Here is a 21,458-nt window from a genome sequence, read left to right on the forward strand (position 1 = left end):
TATTTGGCCATGTCTCTGGTGATGGAGAGCAGATGAGAAAGTGCTGGAACATTATGGATTCTAGAGGAAAAAAAAGTAATTTTGTTTCTAAGGAAAGCTACCAAATCCCTTTGCAGTAGTCAAAGGGCAGGATGCTGTAATTTGAGCTTGACAGTTGAGCAGTGCGGGACTGGAGAAGTAGGAAGCATGAGGGCAGTTGAGTGGGACATGAGTAGCATGCACTGCCCATTTATTGGGGCAGTAATATGTTGGGCTTCTTGCTTAAAGTACTGATCCACAATGATACTGCCCTGATGCTGGTTCTCTCTTATTTTTATTCTGGTTTTGGTAACTCCCCAGAAAAAAATGGCACATTTTAAGTTGAAAATCTCACATCTGTTCCAGCCTGAGTCAACTTCTTGAAAATCCATTAAAGAGCAAATCATGGGCTTCTGCAAAGAGAGGCAGAAAAATCTTAAAAGCACTAAATTCAGCAATTTGGAATAAAGCTTAAAACAGACAACATCTGCTGTTTTTAATCCCATGGGATTTTCTGTTTGGTTTTTTGTTTTGTTTTGTTTTTTTTTTTTCCAAATCCTGGCCCTTAAGGAAGAGCTGTGTCAGATTTAGAAAGGACCAAAAAATGGTTTATATAAAATTAGAAATATGTCTGGAAATCTGAAATCCTTGAGTAGCTAAGCCAGCTCCAGATCCTTCTCTGCTGCTGACCAGCAGTCCAAGTACTCTGTGATCACAGCAGTTTTCAAATGGCCGTCTTCCATTGGAGCCTCACAGTTATTATACCAGCTGCCAAAATTACATTTTTTTTCTTGCTAATATTGTTACTATTTTGCCTGCTTGTTCACCAGGACTATTAGTGGTAGAGCTGTCTTAAAAGGAGATGTTGCCTACATAATGAGGTTGGTGAAGAAAACAAAGAAATGGTAAAGCTATTGAGGTGCATGAAAAAAATTCTTTTTCCAGACAACTGTTTCATTATCACAGAATCATAGAATCACCAAGGTTGGAAAAGACCTAAAAGACCATCCAGTCCAACCGTTCGCCTATTACTAATAGCTCCCACAAAACCATGTCCCTCAACACAACATCCAGTCTTTCCTTGAACACTCCCAGGGTCGGTGACTCCACCACTTCTCTGGGCAGTCCATTCTCATTCCATCACCTTCTACATCGACATTTTGTCTACAGTGCTACCTTAGATCATCGTCACAGTTATTGTCAAACTTTTTCTTACAACCTTCTAGAAAAATAAAACTATTGAGAACAGCTTGGATGCCAGCTTAGCAGACCTGTGTAATTACGCCTTTCAAAAGTGAGTTTTATGCTGATAATACATTTTATTTGTAGGGCCTGAGTAGTTGGTCATGAATCAACCAACTGCTTATAGCACCAGCTTGTCATGGAGTGTTCTTAGATTCTTCCATGAAGCTGCTACTAATATATTTGTTACAGAATTCTTACAGAATATACAATACCATAGACTAATAAAATAGCTGCAGGATCACAAAACAATCCAGGCAAATGTACTGTTATTAATATATTTCTAGAAATATTCTTTTATAGGTTTTCTAATACTGAGTTTCAGTTGATGAAGTAGATTGCATTCCATCAAAAAAAAAAAAAAACAAACTTGTATAATCTTTTCTTTCTTAGTGGTTTGTATGGCTTTGAAGCAGTTCTGCCGTACTGATTCAAGGTACCAAACTCTCAATGTAATGTTGCAGCTGGCAGTGCAAGACTGTTGAAGTGTCCCAGGACTTCCAAGTTTAGTATTAAAAAAGGAATTGTAACAGAAAGGATTCTGCAAATGGCTGCAACACTCAATGGTCCTGCAAAACAGCTATAGCACCTGCAGATTCCAGAACAGGTATGGAAAGTGTATTTGCAGGGTAAGCTTGCCATATGCATCAGCTTATTTTTGTACATTGTGCCATGAAGCCAGAACATGGACTTGCTAAATTTTACAGTGATCTGGAAATGAACTGCCTTGCTGTGCAGATTTTTGACTTAAGAGAGTGAAGTTTATTATGCAATATAGACTAGAGTTTTTTTGTCATAGAGTCATAGAATGGCCTGAGTTGAAAAGGATTACAACAGTTATATAGTTTCAACCCCTCTGCTAAGTGCAGAGTCACCAGTCACCAGACCAGGCTGCTCAGAACCACATCCAGTATGACCTTGAATGTAACCAGGGATGGGGCATCCACAACCTCCTTGGGCAACCTGTTCCAGTGCGTCACCACCTTCAGAGTAAAAAACATCCTCCTGAGTCCAATGAATATATGACAAGCATATCCTTGGAAATTTAAACTCCATCTTGCCTGGAAGTGCCAATCCACATAAAAAAATAACATTGCAGGAGCTTCCTTGATTTCTCAGAGAAAGGTGGTACTCATACAGTATTAAGGCAATTCCATCCCACAGAGGGAATGCAGTAAGAGAGCTCTTATGGGTCAACAGTCAATATGGAGTAGTCAGTATGTTCATAGAAATACTAGGTTAGGAACAGAGATGTGTAGGAGAGGAAACAGAAGCAGGCATTGCCAGAGATCTTCCTCAGCTTGTTGGACCATGCATAGCTATTTGGTTCTTTATTTGCTTCTACCTTTATTCCTTATTGGAACCACTGTCAATACAGAGGGCACTGTGGCAGGGCTTGTTATATTCAAAGCCATGAGATGCTCAGAGGCTGAGGTGTAAATAAATATGACCTATGTCATTAATATGGAGAAAAAAGTGTACTATCACAAAAATGCATATTAAGTACTCAATACAGAAATGAATGCGTTATCTACAGTCAGCTAAATCTCAGGACTTTATAACACAGTTTCAAAGGCCTCATGACTGAACACACCATCATGAGCTGCCTAGTTCACTTGTTCACTGCCAAAGCCAGGTGAGGACAGTCAAAATAAGTAATACAGGACCAACACTGAGCAATGACAGGGCACTGCAAACCATGTTGAATGTGTGTGTTTTTTTAGCCCTAGATCTAGAATGCAAGGATCTGTCAGAATAAGTTGCATTGATGACCAGTCCTACCAAAACAACATCCCTTCCTCTGCTGAAATACAATGGGCATATATTTTTTCCATCAGATTCTCTCCGTCATTAGTGCTGTTGCAGCCTTTTGGTTGGTATTCAGAGCCTTCCTGCAGTTCAGAGTGCAGTTCTCTTTCTTATTCAAAGCTCAGTGAATCAGGCGTGTGCCAGCTCTCTCTGACAGCTGCCTTTGGGTCAGCACACAGAATTCAATACTTGTTTACCCATTTGCAAAGACCTGTACATTGGCAGTCAGATTAACCTTAAACATCATTCACTATTCACAGTCCAGATGTAATCAGCTGGAAAGCTGAGTATATTTGTCAGGGAATGAGGTTTTGGAGGATGATTTCAGGGCCCTTGCAGGAGGTGGCTGACCATTTGGAATTCAATTGCAGGACACGTGCACAAAGAGCCACCAATAGAATTCTCAGCTTAAGCTTCCCTTCTTCCCCCTGATAGTCACATTCCTGTTTGATTAAGAAAGTGAGGTAAGAAACAGAAAAGTAGGCTGAAAGGCATGTTGTCTTATGGAAGGCCTTCCATTTGTTCAGACCCACTATTACCTGTAACAGTAATAACTTGTATTTGCCCACAATCTGCACTGAAGAGTATTTCATACATACATACCTCTATAAAGCTATTTTATAGAATCTTTACAAGCAGCATGTGTATGGAAAGAATTCACAAGCTCTGGAATATGTCACAGATTAATTTGTTAAAGCAACATTTGTATAGCTATATGTAACTTCAGATCTCCATTTCTATTCTCACTAATACTGCTGCTATAGAGTTGCAGTGGCACAAGGAAGGATTAGCTTAATTCCTGGCTTTATTGACGATGCTAATATAATTATTTTATTAAGGACGTTATTATTTTAGCTTAGTTTTGACTGCTCTAAGAGTTATATGTACCAGCAAAAATAAGAGAATGAAATTGTGGAGGAAAGCCTCTGGCTCAGTTTAACAGTGACAGCTTCATCTGAGTTTAAGCCACTTTCTGTAGGATTCAAATCTAAGCCAAGCTCTGTGGCTATGTAGGATTTCTTTTTATGAATTTGGTATCAATTTGTCATTTGCAGCAGTCCTGTAAGTCTAGATGATTTAAGGTTCATTCACTGTGAGAACTGACCATCTGCTCTCAATAACTGAATTCACTTCCAGTATTAACAAACCATTTCTGTGTTCTTGCATGTCTCTACAATGCCTCAAGCAACTGTTCTTTCTTTAAATGGTAAAGTCAGGGCAGCTGTGGGATTCACAAGACATTGGTGCTTGTCTCTTGTTGCACTTCTGGCAGCAAACCGCAAAGTGCAAATAACCTTTCTAACTGCCTAATAACTGCAAGCCTATTAAGTGTGACTTCTGTGACACCAGACAAAAAACAAAAGATTAGATTAAAGGGTATGTGAACACCTGTAGCTGCTCTCAGGGCTGCCCATTAAGTGGAGTATGTTAGAAGTTAGTATGAGATAACAGTTTTGCTTCTCCTTGAGTGTCAGTCAAGAAGCTTTGTGATGCCCAGCAGTTTGGGCTGGAAACAGAGAGGGGCATCTGTCTCCAACAATCCCTCTGCTGCACTTCAGAGCTTATCACCAGTTACTTGAAAAGGTGGGATGCAAAAGACAAAATCTCCATCCATGCTGAGCTGTCCAAGTTGTATATTTAGGTGCAAACTACTTCATCCCTGTTTTTTATGCAAAACAGCTGTCTGAGGAAAAAAAGTTTCACTTCATGCATAATACCTTAATATTTTGAGGTATCTACATGCAAACCAGAAGAGACTTAAATCCACAGTCCCCAAATCTTTAATCTATACATTCTCTCTCTACATATATATTATATATTAATAGAATGTTTGACCACAAGGTTGCCAAATACATGAGGACTTCTTCAAAGAAGTGAAATAAGTGAACATTTTCACTTAACGCCATTGGTTTTCATTGGGCTGCCTTGAAATTTCATTTTAGGAATAGTGTGACATAGTTTTGTTGTTTAATGATCTATTGAAAAAGCATGGAAAACACCATAGAGTTTTCAGAAGACACAAAAGTATTAAATTAGTCCAGACAGCAGAAGATAAAGGGACTTAAACGGGCCATAATTAAGCTGGGTTTGTGAACAGCACAATGGCAGGTGAAACTCAGTGCTGCTGTAAGCAGGGCAATCAATAACTGCAAAGAATAATCTGATCTACATTGACCCTTTGTCAGTTCCTCGATAACCTGCAACAAATTATGTTTCCAAGAAGACATTTAACTCTGATTTTCAGTGCTGAGCTTTGTAGGAGCCATGTTCTTTTGCTTTCCATACTGAAGCCCTGTTTTGATACTTTCTCATGAGAGCACAGCTCTTCTGCAGCTGCTCTCGTTTCCAGTTTTTTGACATGTCTGCTGTGTCACTCTCTCACTCAGGGTATGATGTGTCTCCCCCCAGTGTGCTGGTTCACTCTCTTGGCCAGAGGGTCCTGATCCATTCTCCTGTTTACCTCCAGCCTGCCTTGTGATGACAGTCCTGCCTCTGTCCGAGCCTCCCACCTCCACTGTGCTGATCCAGTTGAGTCTCTTCTCCCCTCACATTTCTCTCACACCAACAGACATTTTCAGGTTTCTTCCCAGCATGTCAAGCCTTCTTCCCAGTGTTTCTGTCCACGGCTGTTTGTTGCTTTAGTTCTCCAGCAAATTCCCCTCGTTAAATCCCACTCACACTTGACATCCTTCTTGTTGACAGCTGCTGCCTGCCAGACTCTGATGCAGTTGTGAAGGATTCTCAAAAGGAAGAACTGATTTTAAAAGGGGCCCATTAAGTTTGACTACTCATTGTTTATGCTGGGCTTGTCATGAAGAAGCAGCCACCCGCCATTCAGCTGCCCCACACGCTTCTCCATGGCCTGCTCCAGCAAGGCCTCCATGAGTCGCCTGTTCCACATGAGAACAGTTCATTGCCCCCACAGGGCTGCCAGGGATGGGAAAGGTTTAGAGATTTTAATGCTCACAGGTTTTTTAGGTTTCAGTGCGTTTTCCATTTCTCATTTCCTTTTTATTCGGTTCTGGTAATCTGGGTCAGGAAAGACATAAGTGCTTCACGGCCTCTAGTGGGCAACAGCCAGAGCTGCAGGAGTTTCCAGCCAGTAAATAAATCTATGGAAAACTTCATTTTAGCCAGTGTACGATTTCTCTGGTTTCCTGTGCTACCAAGATGTACGAAAACACTCTCTTTGTGCAGTCTGTCTCTGCTTCCTGCCCTCAGCAACCCTGGGGCCTGTTGGCTGATTTCACCTAGGTTTGGTTGAAGTTGCTGAGGTCTGAAAAAGCTGTTCCTTGGAGTTTTATGGTGATAGATGTGCTTGAGTTGAGGATAAACTTCTGTCACTCTTTCCAGCACAAAGGTTGTTATTACGATGCATCTTCACACAGTACAAGATGTTAAAATACCAGCATGGAAAGAAGTTACACATACAAAAAAGTGCTGCTCAGAAAATCTCTGTGAATCAAGCTGGTTTGTTCATATGCTGCTGTAGGTCCTGACCCTTAATTATGTTTGATAATTTGGTTGATGGAGTCTCAAAGAACATGATGTCTCTTCCATGGCGCTGCCTGGGAGTGGAGATGGAAAATGATTCAGGGTGCTGGTATTGCTCCTATCATTCATATCATACTGCTGTTTTCATCATTTATGAGTCTGTAGGGATGCTTCAAAAAACCCACAGTTCTTAATGTGTTTTTTCTGCTTTCTGCTTGCTCATTCAGACTTCTCTAAAAGTAGTATTTAAAATATGACAAATACAAATGAAACTCATAGGTACTTCTATTCAAAGTTCATGCAAGCTGTTCCTATGTGATAAGAACACCAGCGTGCATATCCCTTTAACTGTGGATTTGTATGAGGTAAATCCTTTAAGTTTTGTAAAACAAAGAAAAACTTTCCTGAAAAGTGGTTTTACATGACACTTCTTCTCTGTGTTTTTGCTTGGCTGTAATTAAGTGGAGAGAAGAAAACACAGCAGAACTATAGTAGACTTGCTTTGGGTTAATCCAAGAAAATAGGCAGTCCTTGGCATGACCAAGGGGAAAGCGTATTGCCTTCTTTGGCATCTGTATCACTTATTGTAGCATTTCATTTTCCCTTTAAGAACTCTTTTTCAAGTCAGATGTTGGATGCCTTGGTTTACTTAGAGCATCTGAAAATACTATTTAAACATTTTGAATGGTTTTAGATTGAAGTTATAGTAAGATGATCTCCGAGTGTCCCTGAAGTGGTATCTTATTGTAAAGACTTATTTTTCATCTGTTGCAAGCACTTTAAATGACTAAGTTAATGATAATGACTTTCCTGAGTTCATACTATGAATGCCAAGCCTGCAAAGAAATGACTCACAGTGAACCATGCAGCATTGTACTTAGGTGTGTAGTATCTCTTGAGAAGGATTTTTTCTGCCCTTTTTCCAAGAAAGGATGTTTGAGAACAAAACTGGAGTGTGGTCTTTTTGTGGCAGGATGTCTCTGTTGCCTTTTCCATGAGAGAACGACAAGGTTGTTATAGGCTTTTGGTCCACAAAAATGTGTGGGGCTGTTAAAGGAGGTAATAGAATGCTATGAGTGGAATAGAATCTCATTGTCACTGACTCTTCTGACAAATCCCTTCTTTCTGTCTTATCATGTTTTGCCTCTTCATTTCTATAAGTAGTGTCTTCTGTTGGCTGCATCAGCTGTGATAGCCTCATGTGTCCTAGTAGCTTCCAAGATAATACATGTAAGCAAGATTCCTCAAGCAAGTCTTGCTTTGCAGGAAGCAATGTTGGAAGAACACATTCTTTTCTTTCCCCAAAGCTGCATAATGCACTGCCATTTTTTGTTTGACTTGTCTTTTTCCCCTCTGTAAGGCACTCCAAATGATATGGAAGACAACAATAACAGAAGTATGATTGGCAAAGTGTTTTGTGCATGTGTGTGCCAGTGATGGAAGAAAACAAATTTGTCAATAGCATAATTTACAGAAAAGCAAACTTTAGATCTTTTAGTTTCTGAAAGGTCGCGGAGGCGACCTTTCATGCCTCAAGTATGTTGAATTTTGCTTAACAAGGGTGTTTTAAAAAAGAATGTTAAAAAAGAGTGATGCTGTGAAGTAATCACAAGCCGGATTCATTTGCTCTCTTCAATCAGTGTGAATATGGGAGAATCACAAACTCATTGGCACAGCTAGCATTGAGAATTTACATCCATTCTCATAAGTGCTTGTTCAAAATAAGCCTTTGATGTGTTGATTACAGCCTGTTAAGCTCCGAAGCAGTAGCTCAAATGAATTGTCGTGTAAGCATTTTTTTTTCTGCTGATGTTTGTGAGGATTGAGGTAGGACAGTGTAGGAAAACTTTGCCTTTCTTTGTTGCTAAGATACAATCTTTACCTGTGATAAGTAACACTGTTTTTCAACAAATTAAAATCTCAAGAATATGCAGGATATTCTGCAGCAGGTGAGGTAAGTCTTGTAGACTTGTTTGGAGGTGGTTTTCTGCAGGAAGGATGCATACCCTATACAGCTATGGCTTCAGCACATTGGTAGAAATAGAAGAACGTTCTGGGACACTTGCTTTCTTTAATGCTGCCTTATTATAATTAATAAGATACTTGTAACAGGATGGCATCCTTGAGCAGAGTTCTACTTGTCTGTTTTCCTAAGTATGATTATGAATTTTTGCACAGAAACACAAGAGTTGAATTGCTGTAGGGTTTTTAAAGCCTGACATACTTCACTCAGTGCTTTTTCTACGAAGAGGCTTTCAGACCCTGGAAGCATTCTACAAATAATTAAAGCATTGCTGCATTTTGATGGTGCACCTCTGCTTCAGAAATATACTTTGGTCAGATCTTAATAAAATTCTAAACAGAAGCATGTAAATGTTGAGATGCTGCTGTCTTACTGCATCTGCCTTGATACCTCAAGTTCAACAAGGCCAAGCACTGGAATATGTTGCCCAGGGACGTGGTGGAGTCACTGTACTTGAAATTGTTCAAGAAATGTTTAGATGTTGTATTGAGGGACACGGTTTAGTGGGAAATATTGGTGATAGGTGGACAGTTGAACTGTATGATCTTTGAGGTCTTTTACAGCCTGCTCAGATGCTTCAGATGCTATGATTCTATAATTCCATATCTTTTAAGCGGTTTCAGATCCTGTGTGGTCAGAAACAGATTGGAATTATAGTAGTCTTATTAGATAAATTACTTGAAAAAGTCATAGATCTAGCATTGAGATTTTGTGATGGAAAGTCTGTATTTAGGGCTGTAGCGCAGTCAAGTATGTTATGACAGCTCCTGTAAGGTATGGAAGAAATTTCACCCTGGGCTGCGATCATACCTGATTTCAGAGATGCAGGCATTCAAGCTAGAGCAGCGTTTGGAATGAGGCCCTTGAAGTGTTTAGCAGTACAGGATGTTTTCTTGGTGATTTACTGCTCTCCAAGTCAACTGTAGTCTAGCACTTGGCTGGGTATTTAGGGAACGCTCTGTTTCCATAGGTATTGGTGCTTAAAACCATTAAGTGTTCCACAGTTCTTTTACAAGAGCGGTAATTACATCCTGTCGGCAGAAATTTCTTCTGTTGTTTAATTTGGAAACCATATTCTTTTCTTCCAGCCTTTTATTGTTGTACGGCACCGCTGCAACGTACCAGTAGCGGCTACATTTTCTGCCCATGATGACAGCACTCTGACCCTATCAGGATGATGTCTCTCAGGATGACGTTTCAGATGCTAGTTCGCTTGTGACTCAAGTCATTTTAAGCTGTGCTTGACTTCAGAAATTGGACTTTTCCTTGCAGTAGCAGAAATAACTGTTGTAGTTCTTGTTTCGCTGCAGGAGAGATCCTGAGTCAGCCACTGAGCACACTGGGTCTTGAGACAAATGCTGATGCTGAACTTTTCTCTCTTACTTTGTCCTTTTCAAACCTTTTATGTACAGAAGGACATTAGCACTCCAGATGATTATTGTCTGTTAGTGATGTTTTTAATTACTTATTTTCAGGACATTTTGCTGAGAACAAGATTTTTTTTCCTCCCCCGAAGCAATCCAGTGATTCACAATTTAATATAAACTTTTGTAAAAAGTTTGACTCATGCAACAATTTCAAGAATTTTTATTTCTGACCTCTTTGAAGCATTTGGTTGAACAACTCAAATATTTTGCCTTTGCTGTGCTTGAACTGAACCTCATATTAAATTGGGTTCATATTCTAAGTGCAGTAAGTAATGTTTTGTGGCCCCTGGGTTTTTTCACAGACGTGTTGTCCCACAGGCTCGTGTTATCAGGAGCAGATGTTGGGGTGTAGTACAGGGCAGTAGTGTTGGTCCTTGGGAAGGGAAATGCGAGGGCACAGGGCTCGCTGGAGTGTTTTATATTACTAGATGGGAGTCAGGGTGGGATTTATCCCCCATTTTGACCCAAACCAAGCTGCTTTTGGCTCAACTCTGAGAGGTGCCTGTTTGCAGACAGGCAGGTGGGTTGTTGAACAGCCATTTGGTGGTGTGATGAGCAAATAAGGGAGATGCTGCTGGACTTCTGTATGTAAGACTCAACGTATAGAGTTCTGAGTTGAAAAACATTTACGTTGGCTATTAAAGAGGACACATGGCACAGAGATATGCCATGTAAACTACAAAGATTTTCCAGCAGGAGAAAGACACTGAAAAGCTACAAGAGTACAAAGTACAAATGAGGTAGATATGCCTGAAAAATGAGTTAGGTAATACATATTTTGATCCTGTAAAGAATGTATTTTGTATAAAAATGCACAAGCATATGGCTTTCTCATCAAGTGGAGATGGTACAACTGTCCTATTTTACATAAGCACTGAAATCGTAACTCTATGACAAATGGCTCAGGAACCCTTTGAAAAAAAAATGTCAGTCTTGGCTAAGAGCATGAAAACTGCCTATGACAGGTTTTCACACCCAATGTATTATCACTGCAATTTTCCAATCACTTTTTTCTTTTGATTTTGCCTTGAAATACCTATTTTGATGCAGAGCTTCAAATGCAATAACCTAGATACTGTTTTTCCTTTCCCCTGGCTCCCTGTCTTTTCTTCCTCAATGTGTATCATTGTTATCTATGGATATACTCTCTCATATCTGTAGCTTTTCAGAATTTCATAATCTTCAGGAAAAAAATATATGTGTTTGTAGGAGAAACTTGAACTCTGATCGACATATTTTTTATTTCATTTGAAAGCAAAATGTTCCTGGGTTCAGGATTTCAGAGACGAGTTGTAAATGGAAGACGTTTTGGAAGAGCCAGAGGCAAGAGACGGTGTTCTCTGATGTTGGGATTAAGACTTGTGCAGAAGGGAGAGGGCGTCTTTGAGTGCTCAAGGCCACACCTCTAGACCTTAGATGGAATCATAGAATCATAGAATGGCTTGGGTTGGAAGGGATCTCAAGGATCATCAAGCTTCAATTCTCCTGCCTCAGGCAGGGCCACCAGCCTACACATTTAATACCAGACCATGGGTGTCACACCTTTAGGCTGGCCAGGCCTGTGCTGAGTGAAAAGGAATTGTCTTGGGCTGCATATAAAATATATAATATAGTTCGTGCATATTAGTAACAAAACTTATTTATTTATTTATTCATTTATTTATGATTAAAGCATAAAAAAAAAGAGAGGAAAAAAAACCCAACACATTGAGTCATGTCTTTTAATGTTATCAAATAAACCATTTTTTCATTGTCATATTTTTTTGCAGTACCCCTAACAAAAACAGCAATATCTATCATATCTAAAGGATTGATACCTTCATGTATCACCAAAACATAAGGTCTGAAAATAACAACTTTACTCTGCAATTGCTTTTCTAATAGATTTTCCTGTTTCTTCAGTGTGCCCGGCCGTATCCTGTTGAGACACACTGGTTTTAGAAAAAATGTGTATTAATCAAGATAAAGCACATGCATTCCAAACGCTGCTTAATAAACTCAACATCAGTAGATGGTTTGGATATTTTTTCCATCACATTTGCTACCACATAACTAGCTTTTATAAGCCAGTTTGTAACTTTAAATATATGTACATTGTTGATATGACAGACTTTTTCCTCTATTTTATCTTTACAACATTTTCTTTGAAATACATAGAATTTGGCAGCATATTTTAGCATATGATGTCTTTTCAGTTATAATCTTGGAAAACTGACATGATTCCCTTGGAAATTAAGCACAGAGCCATTTTATTTGTCTGGACACAAAAATACTCATCTGTCCATGTTTTTGTTGAACCCTTTATGCATGATTTTTCTTTTTTTTCTGTTCTGTTTTCTTTCAAGACAACATTACTTCTTCTCTGAAAGAGCGGTCAGTTGCTGGAATGGGCTGCCCAGGAAGGTGGTGGAGTCACCGACCCTGGTGGTGTTCAAGGAACATTTAGACACGGTGTTGAGGGACATGGTTCAGTGAGAACTAGTGATGATAGATGGATGGTTGGACTGGATGGTATTGTAGATCTTTTCCAGCCTTGGTGACTCTATGATTCTGTGTTTAGGTGGGTACTTTTCATTGCAGGGGAGTTGGACTAGATGACCTTTAATGGTCCCTTCCAACTCTAAGGATTCTGTGATTCTGTGACTGAGGGGAACAGGCTGACAATAGGGCAAAGAGAAGCACTGGCTGCCTATGTCCTCTGAGGGCAGCCTGGCTGGCAGCTGCAGGGTGGTTATCAGCTGCGTGGCGGTGTGATTATGGGACAGCAGCAGGAAATACCTGCTGTAGTCTGGGAGGCTGGCAGTTGAGAGCGGTGAAGAACAAAGGCCTACACATGCTTGCAGATTAGAGACTAATGGCAAGTCAGTCACTAATGGAGCCTAACAAGGCAGCCCCGCCACTGGCCTTACCACCAGTTCATTTCCACAGGAGGCCATGAGCCCCAGCTGCAGCACGGCACTCAGTTCCCTTTCCCCAGGACCCAGTGCTGTTCAGCTCATATTGGTGCATTTGGAAAAGCTATTAGAAGGGAAACAGCTCATTGAAGGAGACTAGAGCAGTGTCTGTGTTTCAGTCTCCTGTCCGTGGGTAGAGGTCACTCTCCCAGCCTGGAGCTGTAGGGTGAACCCCAAAGATGGATACAAGCCTTTGAGCTGGAGGGCAGTGCTGGCTGGGGAACAAGGTGTGAGCTCAACCCTGAAGATCTTTCAGCTCAGAATGGGTTTCTCAATTACCTGAAAAGCAAAGCAGGGAGGAGATATCTGTTAGGAGCTGAGCAAGCTGGCACAAGGTGAGTCCTAGTCACCTTGAAGGCTGAGCTTGGTCACCCTTCCAGCAGTGTCCTAGTACCTCTTGTTTCTTCTCGGGAGGCTCATAATCCTTTTTACTGCATTATAAGTAAATACATCGTAAAGTCAGAGTGCCTTTGAACTATTAAAACTTTCCCACCTGACAGCCTTGAAGTAGAAGGTTCAGTGCATTAAATGTACTCAGCTTCCAAGAGTAATCCAGGGACAAGCAGGCATAGCTGCCCTCATTGCTCTGAGAAAACAGATCTTTTCTCTTTACAAATTGCCTAGAAAGAAAATGGCAAATAATGTATTCCTCCTCCTTCCTTCCAGTGAAGTTGTAGGGATCTGAAGCTGTCTGTGAACTTGGGGATTCAGAAGGGCAAGAAGGCCAAAGGACTTGGTCTTGAGATCTCCTGAGGTCCTTTTCCAACCTCATTTACCCCAGGGCCCTGTGATTTCAGGATTCAGCTTTCTAAAAACAAATCAGGGCAGATTTTCACCAGAGCTGTGGAGCTCTGTGGTTGCTCCTTCTGCTTAATTTTATCATAGGGACTATGATATTATCTATCGACCACCAAACTGTCTGAAACCAAACCCTGTAGCATGTTTTTTTCATGTTATTCAGGTGATTGTCTGTGTTCCATGAGCATTATTCCAGGCAGCAGACAAGACGCTCTCTAAGAGTCCAGTCCTTGGAGGACGCTCATTCTGGGTTTATACAGTGCATGTTGCTCAAGACTTTAATCATCTCTTATAGTATTTGCTAGAGATTCAAAATTCTGTTGTTATTCAAATGGCTACGTACTCCTGATTGGTCTCATTTATGGATTTTCAAGTACATTTTAAAGGTCAAACAAGTAATTTTAATCAGTCCTGTGTGTTCTGATAACTGATAAGTATTGAATGTACAGCAGCACGTGGAAAGCAAGATGAATTATGTTTGCCCTTACATATTTGTATCGGGCACAGGGATGGTGCTTTTCCCTGCTCCTTTCACACTCCATCATCATGCTACTGACAAATCTGAGCCGCAGCTGCTTGGATGAAGGCCCAGGACCCACGTCGTGTGGCTGCTAATTAAGAGAGCAGTAGCTACATCAGAGCCATGCTGCCCTCAGCTAAGAGCACTGTTGACTACTTAATCTGCATGGCTTTCTTTTAGGATTCCTAGCTATTAACTGGAAATCTGTCTGTTGCAATTGTTCATACATTCTTATGTGGAGGTTATAGAGAGCTTTCAGATTACAAGTGGCCATCCTCAGTGACTGTCTGCAAAAATTTTTATCAAAGAAGTTGAACGTGTTTTCCTATTTCCACAAATTGCTGTCACAGCCTGGGAGCATGTTTTGAACGCAAATGCTGTACTGTCAGCCTCTGCAATGAGAACTGAAGGATTAACTGCATCTCTTAATGGGAGCGGTGGTACACACAGGGATGGGAGGCAAGGCTGATCAGCATGGGATGGACACTGAATAGATGAGACTGTTCAGCATAGAAAAAAAGACGATTATATGGGTTATGTTAGAAGCCTGTGATGTCATCTATCATGTGGAAAAACAGAACTTGTAAGAACTGTGGGGCATGTAATGAACTGGTTAGTGAGTAGGTGTAAGTAGGCAGAAGTACTTTTTCTGTGCTTTTCCACTATATTTTTAGAACATGCTACGAATGGGCACAGTCAGCTTCAATAAGGGCTGGATTCATTCATAGAACATCAGAAACACAGAATCACAGAATTGTAGGGGTTGGAAGGGAGCTCTAGAGATCATCATGTCCAACCCCCCTGCCAAAGCAGGTTCCCTACACCATGGACACATGGGTCTGCCATGAGTATTGAGCACTGTAGTCCAGCTTCAGCATCTGTCTGGTGAAATCCATCCATCCCTGACTGCTGGAAGCAGAGACATAGCTGGGGGAAAGCCCCTCCTGGCACACTGTTATGCACTTTTCTGTACACTGGTGTGCAAATGGGACTGAAGGGCTCCTTCTTCACATCTGAGACTGCGATCCTCAGCTCATCTAGCCGTGGGCAATGGTCAGGAGACCCTGAGTGCCACAGGGTCATAGTAGTTGTTGCTGGGAGACTTTTCATCTTCAATTGGGGGACAGAGAGAATTTCAGACCCGTCCAGCCAGGGTGCGGCTCTCACTCCAGAACGAGCTGAGAGCTCCTGGGTTTTGCAGCCCATTCAGACTGGATCCAGATCTGCCCAGTAATTTTTAATTTCCACAGCACAGTTTCTTAAGAAGATCTGGAGGGTGGAGGATTAAAACAATTTGCAGTTTACAGAAGCAGCTTTGTTTTGCTCTGCTCATGGGAACAAAGTTCGCGGTGCTATTTTTATGGTACCACCTTGCTTTTATACTCTACGCTTTGTTAAACATGATAATGAGTTCAGTGCTGTGTAGAGCATTCAGTGCCGTGCAGAAAATAAAAGTATTTCCTGCTCACACTTCAAAAGAGCTGGTGTGGTAAAAGCTCTTTCAAGCTAAGGGCTGCTAGCCTAAACAGTGTGTATTCGGGGTTAGCCTGTCAAAAGCCCTATACTGTAAATGTAAATTTATCTTTGTAAGAATGACAAGCTCCTGTTCAAAGCAAAACATTATATGAAACAGTTCACCGAGGCAGTGTGCTTTACTATATTTCCCCCTCTGAAACAGAGAGGAGTTTTGTGTTACATTAATCAGCTTCTGAGCCCTGAAGGTCACAATTATCTGGCCACTATTTTTCAGTATTAGTGATTTTTGTACATGATTAACTTTCATGTGTGCATCATTAAGATGAAGAATTGTTTTTGAAGTTTCAAATAGAGCAGCAGGTCTTAGCTGTAGTATTTGCCATACTTGCTCAGCCGCTATTAAAAGGGATGATTTATAGAAAATCCAGCTGTGAGTTTTCGTTTCTTCAAGAGTGGGAGGCGGGACTAGAAGCCAACCTAAAACCAAGCAGAGCATTGATCAGAGTAGAAATGATGTAGAGCACAGCTCCACAGACAACAGCTAAGCCTGGTGGAAGTATTAGCTGGCAGAGATAAGGAGGCGGAAGCAGCGCTCAGTGACAGAGGAGCCATCTGTCAGAAACTGGGAATCACATTTCAAGAAACCAGAAAATGAAGTACAGAAGAAAGTGATTTTGGTTCAAAGGTGCAGTGAAGCCTAAGGATATCTATCTGCAGACAGTAAGTTTCTACACTCTGGCAGTAATATTTGATACAGCAGCTAGTGGTGTTTAGAAGGGCTTTTCAGCTTTGAAATCACATTTGAGGGTGTCCTTTATAAAATAGCTTTTGCTTAAAGTTCTTGTTTATTTTTAAGATGTAAATAAGCTTATCTGTTCGAGGTGGCTTGTTTAAAAACTTGTAAACTAACTTTAAAACTGCTGGTGTCCATCAGTCGAGAGGCTGCTTTTATTTAATAAGATCATCTCCTCTCGAGGATAAGATTTGTTCCTCACCTTTCTGAAAAATATCGTAGAGGAAAGACTGCTTTGGCCCCAGTTGTGAGGTGAAGAAGGGTAGGCAGGAGTATTCTTTCTGGAAAGGAGAAAGGAGTTCCCACCCAAATAGATCTGAACTAACTGGAACTGCGGCATATAAACACCCTGGGGCTATATTCTCCCCCTGCTTACGCTGATGTAAGGCAAGTTTAAGTCTACTGCAGTTAATAAAATTACTTGTGATTTAATTAAGGATAGAATTTGCTCGCACATTTCTTAATGATGAAAAAGCCCCATGGTTCTTTCCAAGGTGCATTTAGTGTTAACAGATTATTAAGGAGTTGCTTTAAAATACTTTTATTATAAATGAATTGTAAACTCACATTGTGATGCATCTTTTTCATGTGTTTGTATCCTTCATTGAAACAAGCACCAAAGCCAGCACGAGATTGTAAGCAATCCTGTTATTTTTTTGCTAGCAAGTTCTCAGATAAGGTTTGCACTGCTCGTTGTTTCACGTTCTTTTCATTCAGTGGCTGTTTTTGGGGTGATATGGTTTAATCCCAAAGGGTCTGTAAGGCTCCAGTTGGAAGTGAGAAGACAGTGTTAGTTGTAGCAGATAGAGTGAAAGTCCTGTGCGAGACCCCAGGCTGCACTTTTAGCAGTGAAGCAGTCGTCTTGCAAACTGTACTGAAATAAATACTCCTGTTGCAGTGATTTCAGTGTGCTGGTTGCTCCATACTAGAAGCAGAAGCTTTGGCTGTTGTCTGAGGGGGAAAAAGAAAAGAAAAAAAAAAGAAAGGCAAAAAAAAACCCGCTCACTATTATGGCCCAATATGGATGACAAAACACTGTAGCATGTGTGGGAAAATGGCTGCGGTCCAATGTCTGGAACCGTTTATCTTCTGGTAGAGTCTGGAAGATGACTGTTTTATGTATTTTACAGAAATCCCTGCTGATTGATTTCATTTACTTTAGGGGGAGGGGGCATGGTGACTGATGGTGGGGACAACTGGAAGAAAAAAAAGAGCGCGTGGATTCTTTGCATTATCCTGACATCCTGTTCTGGTTAGGGCTGCTGGCACCTTTAAAGGAGACTGGACCATTGTGGACACCCCCATACTTCACGCTGCTGTTTTTTCTTCTGTTCACAGTTAGAGTTTTGCTTCTTGTTTCTGGGTCTCAGTAAGTGAAAAGTCGCAGGCTGTGCTTACCACCACCCCCTCCACTGGCGTTGCCTTTCTCCTGACAGCATTGGGTACATCTGGGGAGTTCCTTGCAAAAGAGGAATGGGCAGAACTTCATACATGTCTCTGTAGCCTGACAGTTGTCTGTCCAACAGTGGGCAGTGTCATTGAAGATGGAGGAAAGAATCTGTGAGCAAAACTGAAGATTTCCTGTCAGTGGGGAAATGTTTGTTTTCAGCATTCAGGGCTCGCTGAAGAAGCTCATCCTACTTTGGCACATGACTTCTGTACACTAGGATTATAACACAGTTTGTTGTTAAAATAAGCACAGATTTTCTTTTTTTTCCTCTTTTTTTTTTTTTTTTAAATTAAGAGGTAAAACTGAAGTATGCTGTACAGTTTTGTCTTTACCTCATTGCTGTTTTTCTGTGATCTGTCTGCCTGTCAGCCAAGGTGTTTGCCTTCAACTCAATTAGTCACACATCATGGCGTGACAGTCACTGTGCTTCTTATTTGCCAGGCATATCTACAGACATTCACTTTCACATTGCAAGAAATTCAGTGTTTTAGTATAAAGAAACAAGACAGGGAGGTAGCATTTACTGGTCAGTACACTGCTACTGTGTTGAAGAGAAACAAAAAGTGGAAGGAAAACAGATTTTTCAGTTGACAGTATGACTTATGCTTTGGCAGGGGGGTTGGACTGGATGATCTCTAGGGGTCCCTTCCAGTGCCTACAATTCTGTGATTCTGTGATTCTGTGATTCTGTGATGACTTCATTTTACACTCAGCAATCTCTTCACAGGGCCTTCTACTGATGGCTACAGTGCTATGTCTGCTGCAGGGTCACACGGCAGAGCTGGAGAAAAGCAATGATGCTGTCTCCATCCCATCACATCAAGTTTCCCATACATACCACTCAGTACAATCACAACGTTCTTCACTGACAGAGAAGAAAGAAAGAAGGAAAAAATTCATATCTCACCCCAAGAGCTAAGGAAGCTTCACTTACAGATGAAATGTTTTCATCTTTTTCATCATCCATGTTTTCAGGTCCAGAGAAGGGCAACGAGGCTCGTTAAGGGCTTGGGGAATCAGCCCTACGAGGAGAGGCTGAGAAATATGGGGCTGTTTAGTCTGGGGAAAAGGAAGCTGAGGGGAGACCTTATCACCCTCTTCCAGTACCTGAGAGGTGCTTACAGTGAGAGTGGGGCAGGTCACTTCTCACTAGTGACAAGTGACAGTACGAGGGGAAATGGCCTCAAGTTGCGCCAGGGCAAGTTTAAGTTGGATATTAGGAAGCACTTTTTTACAGAAAGGGTAGTTAGGTACTGGAATAGGCTGCCCGGGAAGGTGGTTGAATCGCCATCCCTGGTTGTGTTTAAGAGCCGTTTGGATGTGGTACTTAGGGATATGATTTAGTGGAGGGTTTTTAGAGTTAGGGTTCTAATTAGGCTGCGGTTTGACTTGATGATCTTCAGGGTCTTTTCCAACCTGGGTAATTCTATCATTCTATGATTCTATGATCTGATTTATAGGAATCATTAATCTCTGTGTTTACACAGTGTCCCAGGAATACACCCAGCATTATCTCCCCTCTAAACACTGTCTTGTGTTGATGTCTTATGAAGTTTTTCAGCATGGTCATCAGGCAGTCTTGAGCTGTGCTCATTTGCCGTGTGTGTTTGTTAGGAATGTGCTTACAGATATCAGACTTCTCTTAACTGCTCACATGTGGACCTCTGATTTGTAAGTTTACAGGAATTTAGGTTCATCTTAACCTTTTCTACTTTGTTTTTGTTTGTTGGATTTTTTTTCAACCACTACACCATAGAATCATGGAATGATTTGGGTTGCAAGAGATACATTTTGGTTGTACTTTTACAGAACGTCTTTTTATTTCAAGGCCAGGTTGGATGGGGCCCTGGGCAACATGATCTAGTGATTGTGGAAGTTTGGTGGCCCTGCCAGGCAGGGGGGTTGGAACTTCACAATCCTTGAGGTCCCTTCCAACCCAGGTCATTCTGTGATTCTGTGATTCTATGATTCTGTGATTCTATGATTCTATGATTAGAAGCCTCCCAGAGGGCTAGACACTTTTGGTCTTGATCAAATGCATTTGATTCTTTCCTGGTTTTGATAGATCTAATCAATGGAGTCGGTTGTTGAGTGGTTGATAGCTTGAGTTTGGGGTGAAGCTACCAATCCTTTTCTTTTTGGTGTGCTCATGAGCTGCCCTATGACAGAGCAAATCTGGTGCTCNTGCTAGAAAACAGATCCAGTATAAGCACGTGGTGTATTGCTGATAAAACACTATTAGATCTCTCTTTTCTCTCTAAGCTCATTAGCTAAGACACTCCATTTTATCTACTCACTTCCTGTTCTAGAGAAGCTGCATCTGACGTGAACTTATATCTTTCTTACTTCCATCATGAATTTGTCAGAAGGAAAAAAAAGCACATGCAAACTTATTTTCTCATCAATTAGGACTGCATTTGCCAAGTAGTTCAGAGCCAGTTTGAAGACTGACAGCCCTTGTCCCTTCCTTTTCTTTAGAGGTTTGTAGAGCTGTAAATCACAGTACGTGTTTAGGCCCAGCCACATCTGCTACTGCCCCTATGATCTTTGCACTTCGATTAGTCAGCTCATTAAGCTTCTTCCTTGCCTAGAAGCGTCCTTCATGTGTCTTCTGGAAAGGTGCCTTCCTGAGTAGGCTGCTTACATTGTCATTGAACCCTATGTCATTGAACCCTATCCCACTTTTTGATAAATTTCATCCTTTGTGCTTTGCAATATATCACAAGCATAGGACAGGTTATAGAACTACAGCTGTCTCTTGTTTTCTTATCAGATGAAGCCAACATATTGTTAAAAAAAAATCAGGTTGTTTTTTTGTTTGTTTGTTTTTTAAGGGGAGCTCTTCAGGCTACAGGACATTATAAAATATTTCTCTGAATGTCTGTGCAGGACATATGGCCACAGAAAGGCTGCTATGCACCAAATGAGGTTGGAGCATGAGCCAACTGGAGGTGATGCATAAGTGATTTACGTATTCATACATATCTATCTCTAACCTAGAATCACAGATTTTTGCTGTCCCATAAAAATGATGGCTTCGTGTGACCCTTGAAAGCCTTCAGCATTAAGTGGCATTAAGTTGATGGCTTCTTTTTTTGTGCCTTCAGTGAAAAAATATGTATAAATCAAGAAGGATTTCCTTGTAATGTCCTCATAATCCTCATGAGCAAAACTCCCACCCAAATCTAGTGATCAAACATGGCTTCTTGAACTCAGCAGAAAGGTCACATCATGAAAAACATGGTGGTATAACAGTCAGGCCACCCAGACAATTGTTTTTGGCTAGGACATTGCTTTAATTAAGTGACTGTAAAGTTAAAATAATAATAGGATTCTTATTTAATCAGATAAAAGGCAGGGGAGCCTACATTCAACTCCGTTTCCATCCATGAGCACATCCAGATGATCTAAGATCAGTTGCTGTTTGAAGAACATTTTTGCATGGAGGGACAG

General features: G+C 41.0%; 1 protein-coding gene across 7 annotated transcripts in view; it reads left to right on the forward strand.

The window, feature by feature from the left end:
• Positions 1–21,458, forward strand: part of STARD13 (StAR related lipid transfer domain containing 13) — a 269,538-nt gene that overhangs the window by 177,903 nt on the left and 70,177 nt on the right. The window contains exon 1 of one of the 7 annotated variants that reach the window (XM_015852039.2): positions 16,262–16,482. The exons of the other annotated variants lie outside the window; for them this stretch is intronic. The gene's annotated coding sequence lies outside the window, so the exon portion shown is untranslated. Of the gene's footprint in view, positions 1–16,261; positions 16,483–21,458 lie in introns of those variants that run through there. 7 annotated transcript variants of the gene reach the window in all.

Source organism: Coturnix japonica, chromosome 1 (genome assembly GCF_001577835.2).
Source record: "Coturnix japonica isolate 7356 chromosome 1, Coturnix japonica 2.1, whole genome shotgun sequence".
Lineage (NCBI taxonomy): Eukaryota > Metazoa > Chordata > Aves > Galliformes > Phasianidae > Coturnix > Coturnix japonica.